This window comes from Aedes aegypti, chromosome 2 (assembly GCF_002204515.2).
Source record: "Aedes aegypti strain LVP_AGWG chromosome 2, AaegL5.0 Primary Assembly, whole genome shotgun sequence".
Taxonomy (NCBI): domain Eukaryota; kingdom Metazoa; phylum Arthropoda; class Insecta; order Diptera; family Culicidae; genus Aedes; species Aedes aegypti.
The window spans coordinates 433,452,774-433,465,714 of record NC_035108.1 but is presented as its reverse complement, the minus strand read 5'-3'; the positions used below and the strand labels follow the sequence as shown (position 1 = coordinate 433,465,714).

The following is a 12,941-nucleotide window of genomic DNA, read 5'->3' as shown; positions in this document are numbered from 1 at the left end:
ATATGCAGTGGCCTTAAATTAGGTAAATAGCGGTATTTTGAAACCGTGTTGATTCGAAGTTTCCGGATGCTTCAAATATTGGACACTGGCCTTAAATCACCCAAAAATACATGAAGAATGTAGAAGACATCTTTATTATGGATTCTAAATGTAAAATATCGGAATTCGGCCCAAAACACCGTGAAAAAGGCCAGCGTCCGACTTTCGAAACGTCCGGCAATTTGATGAAACACGGTAATAAGGTAACAAATCGAGTCTAGTACACGACACTGAATACGGCCTTACATTCATTGGTATTTTGGTGCTTGTTCTTGGCAGGATTTGTGTAGGAATTTTTGAAGAGATGACTGAGTCCCTGAAAGTATTTCACAAGAAATCAATGAAGTAAACACTATTAGAAGAATACCTGATGCTGTTTTTTAAGGATTGGAGAATAAATTACTGACCAAATGGTAGAAAAGTCGCGTAAAAGTATCTGAAGATATCATTGGAACCTGTTCTGCGCCACGATTCACCGCAAGACAATTAGGAAATAAAAGTAGCTTTGAATACCATTTTGCATAGGAAAGAGACTTCAGAGACGTCCCATAAAAATGCATTGAAATATTGACCAAATCTCCAAGAAAAGGACCTGCTACCAGCCCTGCGAGTTGGATAGATATTTTTTTCGTGAAAAACTATGCACGCTCCATCGGTGCTGGCTGACTGATTAAATCGTGACGAACCATTATCGCGCGCACAGCGATGGAATCTGTTCCCGGAATTGCACATTGTTTAACTGGTAAAACATTTATCGAGCAAACAACTACACGCCGTCGAACTATTATTGATACCACGTTTGGCACGCTTTTAATTAGCATTGTGCTCCGTTGACAACAATTATATCCACTGGATCGATGATACTGGGAAATGGATATGCATGCAGTCCCGGAGTTCGCGTGGATTACGCAAACTCTAATCAATCACACTAGTTGTGGATCTACATACAGAGTACAAGTTACACCCACCTAACCAAACTGATGATGTCCAGCCAAGGCAGCAGGTGGCAGGCAGTTTGCCCTGGATGAATCGTTCATTAAAGGCTCACACAGGTGTTCGACCGCAATTATTGTTTGCATTCAATAAACTAGCAGGAAAGCAATTTGCGATTCCATTGATGTTTGTTTATCCAGCCGTGTGGGGCGCGGCGTTTGCTCTGCTGGGTGCCAGAGGATTAAAGTCAATCTGGTGTTCAAGGGATGGATGCTGTGGGAAATTGAAGGGAATAAGATTTTTTTTTTGTAACATGAGTTGCATATCAATATTGGTGTTCCAATAAGTCTGGTTCTGAAATTCGTAAACTTACGCTCATAACTTGAGTAAGGGTTGCTGAATCCATTGCCGTTTTCAAAAATTTCATAGCACGTCTAGATTTTGAGATATTGGCTTTTGAAAATGCAAAATTTGATTATTTCAGCCAACTTGCATGCAAGTTCACAAGCTTGTATGGCAATTTATTTGCTTAATTTGTCACATAATTTAAACTTCATGCATGTAACATTACCGATCAACAACGTGCATAATAATTTCGATGTTCCAAAGTTATGTTTTGATGATAAAAAAGTAGAGTATTGTACTTTGCCATATAAGAGAAACGAAGAATTTTGTACGGACAAGCATGTTGGAAAAATCGATTAAATTCAAATTTAATCGTACAATTTCAACAAAATTTTATCTGAAATGAAAGTTAAAGTTCTATTTTGCATGCTTGGTAGATAAAATCACAAAAAATTATGGTAAATCATACCTTAAATTGTATGTAATCAATGAAACTAGTGTTTTATACAACTTTGGGGATCTCTAGCTAAAATATTGACGTGCTAGATGCTAGAACATTTCTGAGAACGGCATCAGATTCAGCAATCCCAAATCTACTGGAGATACATAATTTGATCCTTGATTTTTGTTACGCTGTATTATCAATGAAAACTTATCATCGTACCTGTTGATCAAGAGCAAATAAAACTCTGCTCCTGGTCAAACTCAGAAATTGCTTGGGAAGATCTATTTTTTTTTCTATCTTTATTAACGAGATTTTTAGCCCTGGGCTAGTTCATCTCGGGACCAACGGCTTTACTTCCCTTCCGAAGGAAGTCGTCACTGAAATTTTTAGTGACCATCTTGGGGAGGCGTGAGAGGCGTGGGTTCTAACCACTACACCAGGTCCGTCCCCCTGCTTAGGAAGATGATGTAACAAACCCCACTAAAGGAATCTTCATTATAAGCACATTGATCAGAGACCGTATTTATCATTATGCGTGTGTTCTCCCATTTTGATCCGAGAATATTTCTATGGAAATGCACATTAATGATGCAGCAAAGTGGTCTCTCATAACAAACAATATTGCCGGTGCCTTTCTCTTGTATCATTAACACTGAACCCATGGAAACCCCTTATGACTTTCGCTTCTGGGGATAATTAACGCTCTACCCGGGAATCCAATGTAACTTTTATTCCCCGAGCCATCGATTCTATGCCCTACGAGGGTTTTTTTTTATTTCGAATTGTTGTGAAATTGGTGTACGATTCAGTAATCGTTGTCAATGTTTTCGAATTTGATGGACTTACGTAAAAGACTTGAACTCTGAAATAAGAATCGTGCTATGCCAGAAATTCTTAAAGATTGCAAACTTTTTCTCATTGAAGAAAAGACGTAAATAAATGTGCTTTTCCTTCTAATTGATACCATTGAAAATTGCATCGAAATAAGTAGTCCAGGTCAGTCGATGCAAGTTTCAGATCGATTGGTGATTATTTCGATTTTTCACAGCATATGACCAGGAGAGATGTCAACTGAAATTAGCCCTTTTGAATTTTCCAAACTTCGTGAAAGTTGTTCTACATAAATTTGAGTTTCTGTACTAAATCATGGCCAAATCTTCCTCAACCGGTCTCATTCGAAATAATATACATTAGGCTTTGTTTTGAAGATATTTCGAACCATATTTGACATGTTTACCATTTGAGAATGTCAAGAAGTGTATAACATAGAGTTTCTTAAAAAATAAGGCATTTTTTCATAGGTGGTGCAAGATATCTGGGAAACGCTCTAAAATGATCGTTTAACCCTCAATATGTGGCAAATACTCCATAGTATTCGATGTACTATGGCTTCACTTGCGCTATTTTGCGCCAAGATAAGATAAAATATTTTTAGTTACACTACGAATCAGCCCAGTAGATCATCATGCTTGTTAACAATTTCGCACTCTTTGTTATTATAAGCTCCCTAATAGATTAAAAGGTTAGTAGTGTGTGGTCTTCCGATTCCATGGCATGCTCTTGCAGACCAAATCTTTTCGGTCCGCGTGGCGCGAGTGCGAAAAAAGATTCGCGTTTCTCAGTTAGTATGTATGCTTCAAATAAAACTGAACATTGTGGCTGCTCGATCAAGTATGAAGGATCAATTGGTGAGCTCGTTTCATGCTTTTTTTTAATCTTTAAAATATATATGACCGCACATTTAATCGTTACAACGGTGGGACACTAGAGTGATGCAAATTTTGAAATTTTAGCTCCCCTATGCTTAAACGATTATAATTATGGTGAATAGCATCCTCCCAAAATTTGAAGTGATTCGGAAGAAATTTGACTGTGCACACCCCATTTGAAGTTTATATGGAGATTACTATGGAAAACGTCAATCTTTTGTGTTCAGCCCTTAATTTCTTTGTCATCAAATTTTATGGAAAAGTGAACAAATTCTTTTAATGTGAAATCCTCCCAGCTACAACTTTGCCCAAGACCACTTTTCGATTTGACGTCGGGATAAATTGTTAGTCATCATCATAAAATTGGTTTGCATGTAGCATGTGCTTCACCAACTGTTCGACAGGCAACAGTGGTGCTCATGGCGGGAAGAATAGATCAAAGTAATCCAGGCTACTATGTTCCACAGCAAAAAAGCAGTGTTGCTTTGAAAGTAATTGAATGATCATCTCAGCATGATATAGACTTTGTTATCAATAATAACAAATGATCCTTACGTCCCAGCAAAATGAGGTCTTCGGCAAAGTTGTAGCTGGGAAGTTTCCAGATGAGATGAGTGTGTTCACTTTTCCATAGATTATTATGATGCACAGTTAGGGGGTTGAACACAAATGGTTTGCCTTTTCCATAGTAATCTCCATATAAACTTCAAACAGCGTGTGCACAACCAAATTTCTTTAGAATCACTTCATATTTTGGGAGGATCATTTTCATCGTAATTGACATCGTTTAAGCATAGGGCGGCAAAAACTTCAAAATTTGCATCAGTCTAGTGGGACATAAATATGATTATTCAACAAACTATGAATGGTTCGTGACTGTAAGTGTCGGCATAAACTCTTATTCATAACTTTTTTGTTTTATATTTTTCATATAAAATCCCTTACCTTTATTTTTATAAAAAAAGCTTTGAATGGTTCGGTCTGTTTGTCTGTGCTAGAAAATAGACTTGCAAAACGTTCATTTTATTCAAAACACTTTGAATGGTTCGCTACTGTAAGTGTCGGCATAAGAATACTATGTTATGGTCCAACCAATCGATTTATTATTTCAATTTGAGTAAAATATTGTTACACATGCTTTCGTCCTAACAGCTGTAGGAATATTGCTTTTAGTAACGACATTATTTACTCCTATTTGGAAATTTTCCATGTCTATTGAAAATATTATATTCCTAAGCATGTCACAAATAATCGTTTATCATGGTCTAATCGCTTATCAAAGTGAATCCTGTGACCCAACGATCCTCACTATTGACAACCATCCCTCCCAGTAGCCTTTGTGGAGATGCAGAGGAAAACACTCTAAATAGCAAAGGTTACACACTAACATTCCTTCCCTCAATCCCACCTGACTGCAAGGACGTGGCCGGCGTCGTTATTGACCATGTATAAATAGAGGCACTGAATTATGCACACTGAAGAAGATTATGGTCAATCCCAGCCGAACTTCTAGTTGATTCTTTGTGCATCTTCACTGACTTTGGTCAATCACGGAATAGCAACCATTGATATGTGTAGTCAGTCTAAGCTAAGCTAAGCTTATAAGCTCCCTAATAGATTAAAAATCCACCTTGAGCTTGCCCACGATATTTTAAATTGGTATCGAAATAATGACGTTTCATTTAATTTTGATCTGGATACGAATTTCATTGATTAAATTAAAAAGATGTGCTATTTTAAACAAATTCTGTCAGATGTACCGGAAATATCAATTTTCTGATTCAGCGACTATTTCTATCAAATTGCCTCTGGAAATCATGTTTTGTCAAATAACTAGCATTTTTGCACGTTTTAAGTGAGAATTGTACTTTTGGACAGCATTTGTATGGGATGCGACCACTGTGAGTCGTGATTGAAAGTAAATCGATTGAGAATTGTTGTTGGTCTACCACTATTATATGTTGGGCAAAAAAAAACATTGTGCAAAATAAAAACAAAGCTTTTTGAATTGCGCAAGTCTCTCTGATGTATCCTACGCAGGTATTTATCAATTCAAGAGACTACGGAGAAATACCGCGAAATAAGTCATTTATGAAGAATTCAAATGACAATAAATTTTAGAATTATGTTAATAAATACATTTTCTAATTTGGATATGATCTTCCACCAACATTTTTTCCAATATTTTTTTAAAACTAGGTGTCATATGTTAATTTCCCCATACCGTTTTAAATTTTTAATTGTGATTTAGGTAAAATATAAAAATAATGATCTTATTATCTTAATTTGTAAAACACGACTTACTTTCAATGAAATACATAATTTACGCATAATTTTACCCTTTTAAGGATATTTGCACCGAGAATGTGTATTTTGAATATAATATGATGAAAAGTATGGAACCGCGACAAAGCCGCGAAATTTCCAGAATTTTACCGCTAATTTCTATTGTCCTTACTCAATTTGCTCGCGTTCATCTACAAGTGTTTATAATTTACTTTGATATCGTCAGCACCCCACCAAACCGGATGGCGCACAAATTCCTCAACTCGTTCATACAATGTTCATGTACGGAGCGTAAATAATATTCACATATCGACATATTAGTTGCGGCGCTGGGAGGCTTTTCATGGAAATATTTCTAGGAATATTCAAAGAATAACTCTATGATTTTACAAAAAAAAAATCTATTGTATTGTTTCGAAAATTCCTCTGTAACTTTTCCGAAAATACCACAGGGAATCTTTTCTCAGAGGAAATTTCTCTGGGATTGTAAATGGAATCATTCTGAGTTTCTTAAAAAAAATTTCAGGGATTCTTCGGGAAACCTCTAAGGAATTCATCAGGAAACCTTTCCGGTATTTTTCTAGCATTTCCTCTGAGATTCTTTCAAACATCCCTCAAAATCTTACTGAGATTCTTCTGGGAATCCCTCAGTGATTCTTCCGTATATTCCGTATATCACTGGGATTCTCCCGAAAATCCCTCTTAGATTCTTTCGGTACTCCTTTTGAAATCCTTAATACGTTTGAAATCCTTCTGTCGTTCTTCCAGGAATTCATCTGGAATTGTTCCGTTCGGAAATCCTACTGGGATTATCTGATCCTACTGGATTTATCTTGAAGTTTCTGTGGGATTCTTAAAAAGATGCTTGTCGCTGGGATTTTCCGAAAATCCTTATGGAATACTTCGAAAATTCACCTGGGTTTATTTCAAAAAAGCCTTCTGAGATTCTTCCGGAAATATTTTAGAAATTCGGCCAGAAATCCCTCTGATATTATATCGGATTTTTTTTTCGGAAGTTGTTTTAGTTACCCCTTTGATATTTTCCAGAAATCCTTCAGATTCTTTAGTGTATCTTCCGAGGATCTGTTTTGGATTATAATGGAAATCCAATAGTTGTTTTCTGCTTTTGTGCCGAAAATGTTTCAAGGATTCGTTCATAAATCTTTCTGGTATTCTTATGAATCTTTATTGAAATCTTTTGTGTATTGTTTCAGAAATCCCCGGAAATCTCACTCAAATTTCTATATCCACCACTTTGTTAGTTTTATATAAATCCTTCTGTAATACTTCGGTAAATGTCATTGGTGCTCTTCTGGTGATCGCAATTAAATTCTCCCGGAAATCTCTAAAAAACTATAATATTTACTATTGATTCTTTGAGATTCCTTCGGAATCCTGTTAGAATTCTTCAGAATCTCTCTGAAGTTTTTCCAAAAATGCCCCTTGAATTGTTTGAAAATCGTTCCGGTACTCTTCCAAAACGCCCAAAAACCATTCCAGAAATCTTGCTAAAATCATTCCAGACATCTTCTTGCTATTACTCCAAATATCCACCTAGAGTACTTCATGGGCCATCCTTAGCCGAGTGGTTAGAGTCCGCGGCAACAAAGCAAAGCCATGCTGAAAGTGTCTGGCATTCCCTATCGGTCTAGGATCTTTCCGTAAAGGAAATTTCCTGGGCATAGAGTATCATCGTACCAGCCACACGATATACGAATGCGAAAATGGCAACTTTGGCAAAGAAAGCTCTCAGTTAATAACTGTGGAAGTGCTAATAAGAACAATAAGCTGAGAAGAAGACTTCTGGAAATACCTCTGTAGTTGTTGAGAAAACTTATCTAAGATTGTTCCGAAAACTATTCGAGAATGTTTTCGGAAATTTCTCTAGAATTCTTAAAACAATCCCTCTGGGATTTTTCCGAAAATCGGAGAGTTTCTCGAATTTCTCTTTTAATTACAGAAAATCTTTCAGAAAGCCCGTTGGGGTTCTTAAAGAAATTTCTCATATATTCTCCCGTACATCCCTCTGAAATTCTTTCGGATTTTTTTCTGGGACTCTTCTAAGAATTTGCTGAGAAATATTTACGGAAATTCTATTTGAAATTCACCGGAAACCGTTGTGGTATTCTTCTGAATTCTTCCGCAAATCTGGTCTTATTCCGACAATCTAACAGCAATTTTTCCGGATGTTTTCGAGAATTCTTCCAGAATGATTTCTGGAAGATTCCCAGCTAGTGTTACCGGAAAAAATTCCAGTAGGATTTTCGGAAGAATCCTAGTGGCATTTCCAGAAAAATCATAAAGAAGGAAGATAATCCCAAAATAATTTCTGAAACAGCCCAAAAAGACGAATCCTTAAATAATATCCGGAAAAATCCCAGAACGGTTTTCGAAAGAATACACAGACAGAAATATTTCCGGAAGAATGTGTAAGGGGTTTTCGGAAGATTCTTCGATGTATTTCTTGAGGAAACCCAGGAGGATTTCCAGAACGATTCCAGATGAATTTCCGGAAGAATCTCAACGAGATTTCCGAAATAATTTCTGGAAGTATACAAAATAACACAAAGAGATGGCTGGCAGCATTTCAGAAAGGTTCCCTGAAGAAACCATATAGTAGTTCCGGAGGAATCTCAGGAGGATTTTCGGAAGAATAATTGAAAAATAACCTGAAGAATTTCAGCAAGATTTCTGGGAGAATCCTACAGAGATTACCGGACAAATTCTGGAGGGTTGTCCGGAAGAATCTTCGAAAAAATATTCCGAATCATTTCGACATATTTCCAGAATAATCCGAGAAGAATTACGTGAGAATTACAGAAGCATTTCCTAAAAATCGCCGAAGGTTTTGTGGAAGCTTCCCACAAGGATTTCTTTACAAATACCGGAACAATTTTAGGAAGAAGTCTCGAAAAAACATCTTGAAGAATTCCAGCAGGATTTTCGGAAGAACTCCAGAGGAAAAATCTTAGAATTCTAGGATTCTACCTATCGGTAATCTCATTAGGGAAGCCGCAGAAATGTCGATTCCGAAATATTCTGCGAAACCAAATGGGAAATCCGAAATCTGGTGGACGAAGGAAGTCGATACAGCTGTCTAACTTCGCCGAAAGGCTCTACAAGCTATGAAACGTCTGAATGCTGAAGATCCGTTAAAAGAAGTTTTGAAGAAAAAGTTTCAAAAAGTTTGAAAGAATTTCTCAGACAATACATAGCGGAAATTTGTCAAAAAATAAGGTTTAACTTTCAAGGAATTTCGCCATGGTCTAGTTTTCTTCAGATGAATGGATCGAAACGTGTAACAAAATCGACCATAGTATTTTATTTCAGCAACAAATTCTCTTTTTTGATTTTAATTCAATGTTTTAAGTATTTTCGCATGAATAAATTTATTGCTTAGGTGAAGATAAATCGAAGCCAAAGTTCAAATTTTCAAGAGCACGGATCTGGAGAATCAAACATCCGTTTTAGCTGAAAACCCAATCGGTTGGTCACCACCAGCTAGTGACCAATCGATTAAGTTTTCAGCTTGAACGGATGATTGGTATTCTTTATAGAATTTTAGTATAATTAAATTCCTAAGTATGGCTTCAGAACTTTTGCAAATCTCATGGAAATTAATCAAATAATATCATGGGACTTGTTCATACTTTCAAATTTAATTCCTCCTGGTGGACATCCCACCATGGGCGGTTTCCATGTAGACTGGCGGCCAAATATATTTTTTTCCATCTCATGTCGTATCTATGAGTTTTGTGGTACAAATTTGATGTTTTATTTTCAAAAACATGTTTTCGAGACTAACTTTTGAATAGGGCCTATAGCGAAATAATAAGTTTTATTACTAATGATGCATATAAGCCATTTATGCGATTAACGTTGTGCAAACCATTGTAAATGTTATAACTTACATAGAAATGATGATATGAATAAGTTAGCGATATTCATTTATTCTCTGAATCATTTTTTAGCTGTTTTCAATGGAAAATGATTGAAAATATTGGACAAATTCAAAAAGCCCTAAATTAAAAAAGTGCAAATTTGTGCAGCAAAATTCTTCACGATCCTTTAGTTTACATCTCATCTCATCTTGGAAATAAATTTTAGCCTGGGACAACTTGGGACAAAAAAGTATGGGATATGTAAAGTTTCGATATAAAATCAAATATATTTTTTTCAGTGCACTCCCCGCATTTTCCAACCTAAAGTTCGAATTTTTATTTCATTTTATTTTTCTTAGATAGCTTTTTGAATAAGCTTTCGGACAGTGTATAAAGATCTGTATAAAATCTTACGATTATGCAGTATATTGTATTCAATGTGTACCTTGCGTTCGAACTGAATTCTTAATTTTTCTTAAAAACTCTAACTTTGACATACTGTATCAATAAAAATATAAAAGATCTTGCCCTGATATTCCAGGAATAACTTAATAGAAGTGTTTACTATGGAATGATGTACAAGAAAAACCTATCAGGATAAGTAATATTTTCGATTATTGGCCACCTGATCGCCCATAGTGCATTCATTTCTTCTATGTCTACTGTTTATTAGACATATGATTCCGGATTTACCTGAAAAATACCACTTAATCTTTCAGAAGTTCAGTTTTCCCTCGACATTTCTCCAAAAAATCATTAATTCTGTCAAATCTAACACTGAGATATTTCACTGAAAGTTCTACTAGAAATTCTTCTGTGAACTTCTTTAGATATTTTTCCCGAACATAAATTCTTCTGCGAAGTTCATAATGTTTCCAAAATACATCACAAATTACGTCAACAATTCTAGGAATTTGCTACAAATATTAAAAAAAAATACCAGCAATATTTTCGCGTAAAACTTCTACTGTACTACAAAATAATCAATAATAGACCCTTCGAAGAAGTTTATTTGAAATTTCTAAAAGTAGCGAAAAATGGGTTCTTTCTATATCAATATGTTTACTATATAGTATCATGAAACTTCGGAGATCATACAAAACATTATCCAAAATTTTAGTTACAAATACTTTCAGTAAAACTTCCATCCGTTCGAACACCTATCATTTTCTATAACAATAGACGAATTATGAATTTTACGACAGGAATTCAGTATTTTTCCGAATTATATTTAAGCTGCAATTATTCAGAAAAATACCAATAGAGTTCTTGAAAACGTTTTTATTTGTAAAGCAATTCCTAAAAATATTGAGATATTCATGGAGTAGTTTTTGAACCAAAATATGGAGAGTGGTTAAGGTTTTAAATGTTATGTATGGAAGAATCCTGAGATAACTTTTCGAAAAAAAATAGAAATGATGGAATTTCTGGAGGAATTTTTTGAGAAGTTCAAAAATAAATTTCAAAATCCTAACAAATCTAATAAAAAATTTCGTTTGGGAATTTTTAGGGGATTTTTTTTATGAATTTCGTTGGTGCGGTTCAAAGAAAAAAATCTCTGAAAAATACTTATTAGATATATCTCTGGTATTTTTTAATCTTTAATCTTAGGGAAACAATGATATAATTATCTAAGAAATTCCTGAATTAACTACTCGGGAAAAAAATCGAGACAATTTTGAAGAAATGGGGTATGTTGCGCCTCGATTTTAGAGAAACCTAAAAAATAATTATCTGTGCATAAAAATGCAGATAGAACGGTTCTTTTTGAGAAATCATGTATTCATTTCCCGACAATAAATTATTTTTTGTGGAATATTACGAGGAACAGAGTAACACCTAAAAGAAACATTTTCTTTTTTCTTGTGGGAAGTCTGGGTAATTTTTGCTCTGATTATTTCAAACAATGCTGTAGAAAAACTTTAGGAAGAACTTCAAAAGAAAACTGTTCTAAAGAATTTGTGGAATGAATCCTTGTTTGATGACTTCTATAATTGTTTTTACAATTTTTTGGACAAATCCTCATTAAATCCTGAAAATCCTTAACAAATTATTAATGAACAACTGGGCGATACTTTAAACTAACAATTGGAATTTATATGTGATAAGTACGGAGAGGACCGTCCAGGAGCAATGATTAAAAGAATTTCAAATGCATTCTCTGGCGGAATACTTCAAGAGATTTTTTAAGCATCCAATTGCATAAGAGATTCTTCAAGAAATTTTTTGGTGGGATCAGTAAGTCTAGGAATGATTTTATGAGGAAATCTCAGGATTAAATCCATGAATACTGGTAAAGGAGTTCTTGAAGAAAGCTCTGAAAAATACGAAAATAATTCATATAGAAAACCCCGCAGGATATCTAAGAGGAATCAGCAAAAAAACCTTGAAATAATCACAAAGCACATTTCTTGTGATTTTTTTTTTGCTAGAATTCTTGAAGGATTTTTGACAGGATTAGAAAAAGAATACATTTCTAAATTAAAATTTACATATATCACTAATGTGCCGAGACATTTTTGTTTCATATTTAAAATCAATGCAATTATGTTAAAACTACGAAATTTGTGAAAATCGTGATTATTGCAACCGACATTACATCTGTAACACAAGTATATGCTAGACCCCCTAGGCCTTCTCCAGAAAAATCATAGCTACGGCAATGGCGACCATTACGCTATAATCAGGATCTTACTGGCATCAATCCTGATGTGCCGTTTGGAACCCTTATTAGTTTGGTTAGGATCATTTGGTACTTAAAGCGGCGCCAGTCGCTTTGACAGTGTTGCATCGGATTTTTGTGGTTTTTATGAAAGTTCATCAGTCAAGAGTCCACTATGAAATCCACCATATCCTGGGCAATACCCCAATTCGCAGAGGTCCTGGAGGGTCCCTTAAGCCCCTGGAGTTTCATCCTTGCTGCCCCGGTATATCTTCCCTCGTAACGCACCTCGTAAAGGCAATCAACCTGCGTTACGGGTTACAAACGGAATGGTGAATCTCTATATTCGAAACTTCCCTCCAAAAAATTAGGTTTTGAAACTATCGCTAAACGTGGAAGCAAAGGGTGCCGCCAATCCTGGTAAATATTTTCGAATTTGGTGGATTCATCCAAGAGATTTTGAACTTCATATGAAAAATGAAGGTTTTCTTCTAAATTTAAAAGAAAGTAGACTGCCTCGTTTTGGCGGAAACCCTTGAAAATCGTAAATCATGTTCAGTTGAGTTCTGTTAATCAAACAGCGTATGAAAATAGTTGTGAAGCGAATTTGATAAAGAAAGCCCCTAAAATCTTTGAAAGTA

General features: G+C 35.2%; 1 protein-coding gene across 6 annotated transcripts in view; it reads right to left on the bottom strand.

Moving 5' to 3' along the window:
* The window catches only part of LOC5575585 (disintegrin and metalloproteinase domain-containing protein 10), a 290,899-nt gene that overhangs the window by 146,956 nt on the left and 131,002 nt on the right, over nucleotides 1–12,941 (bottom strand). The gene's annotated exons all lie outside the window — the stretch shown is intronic.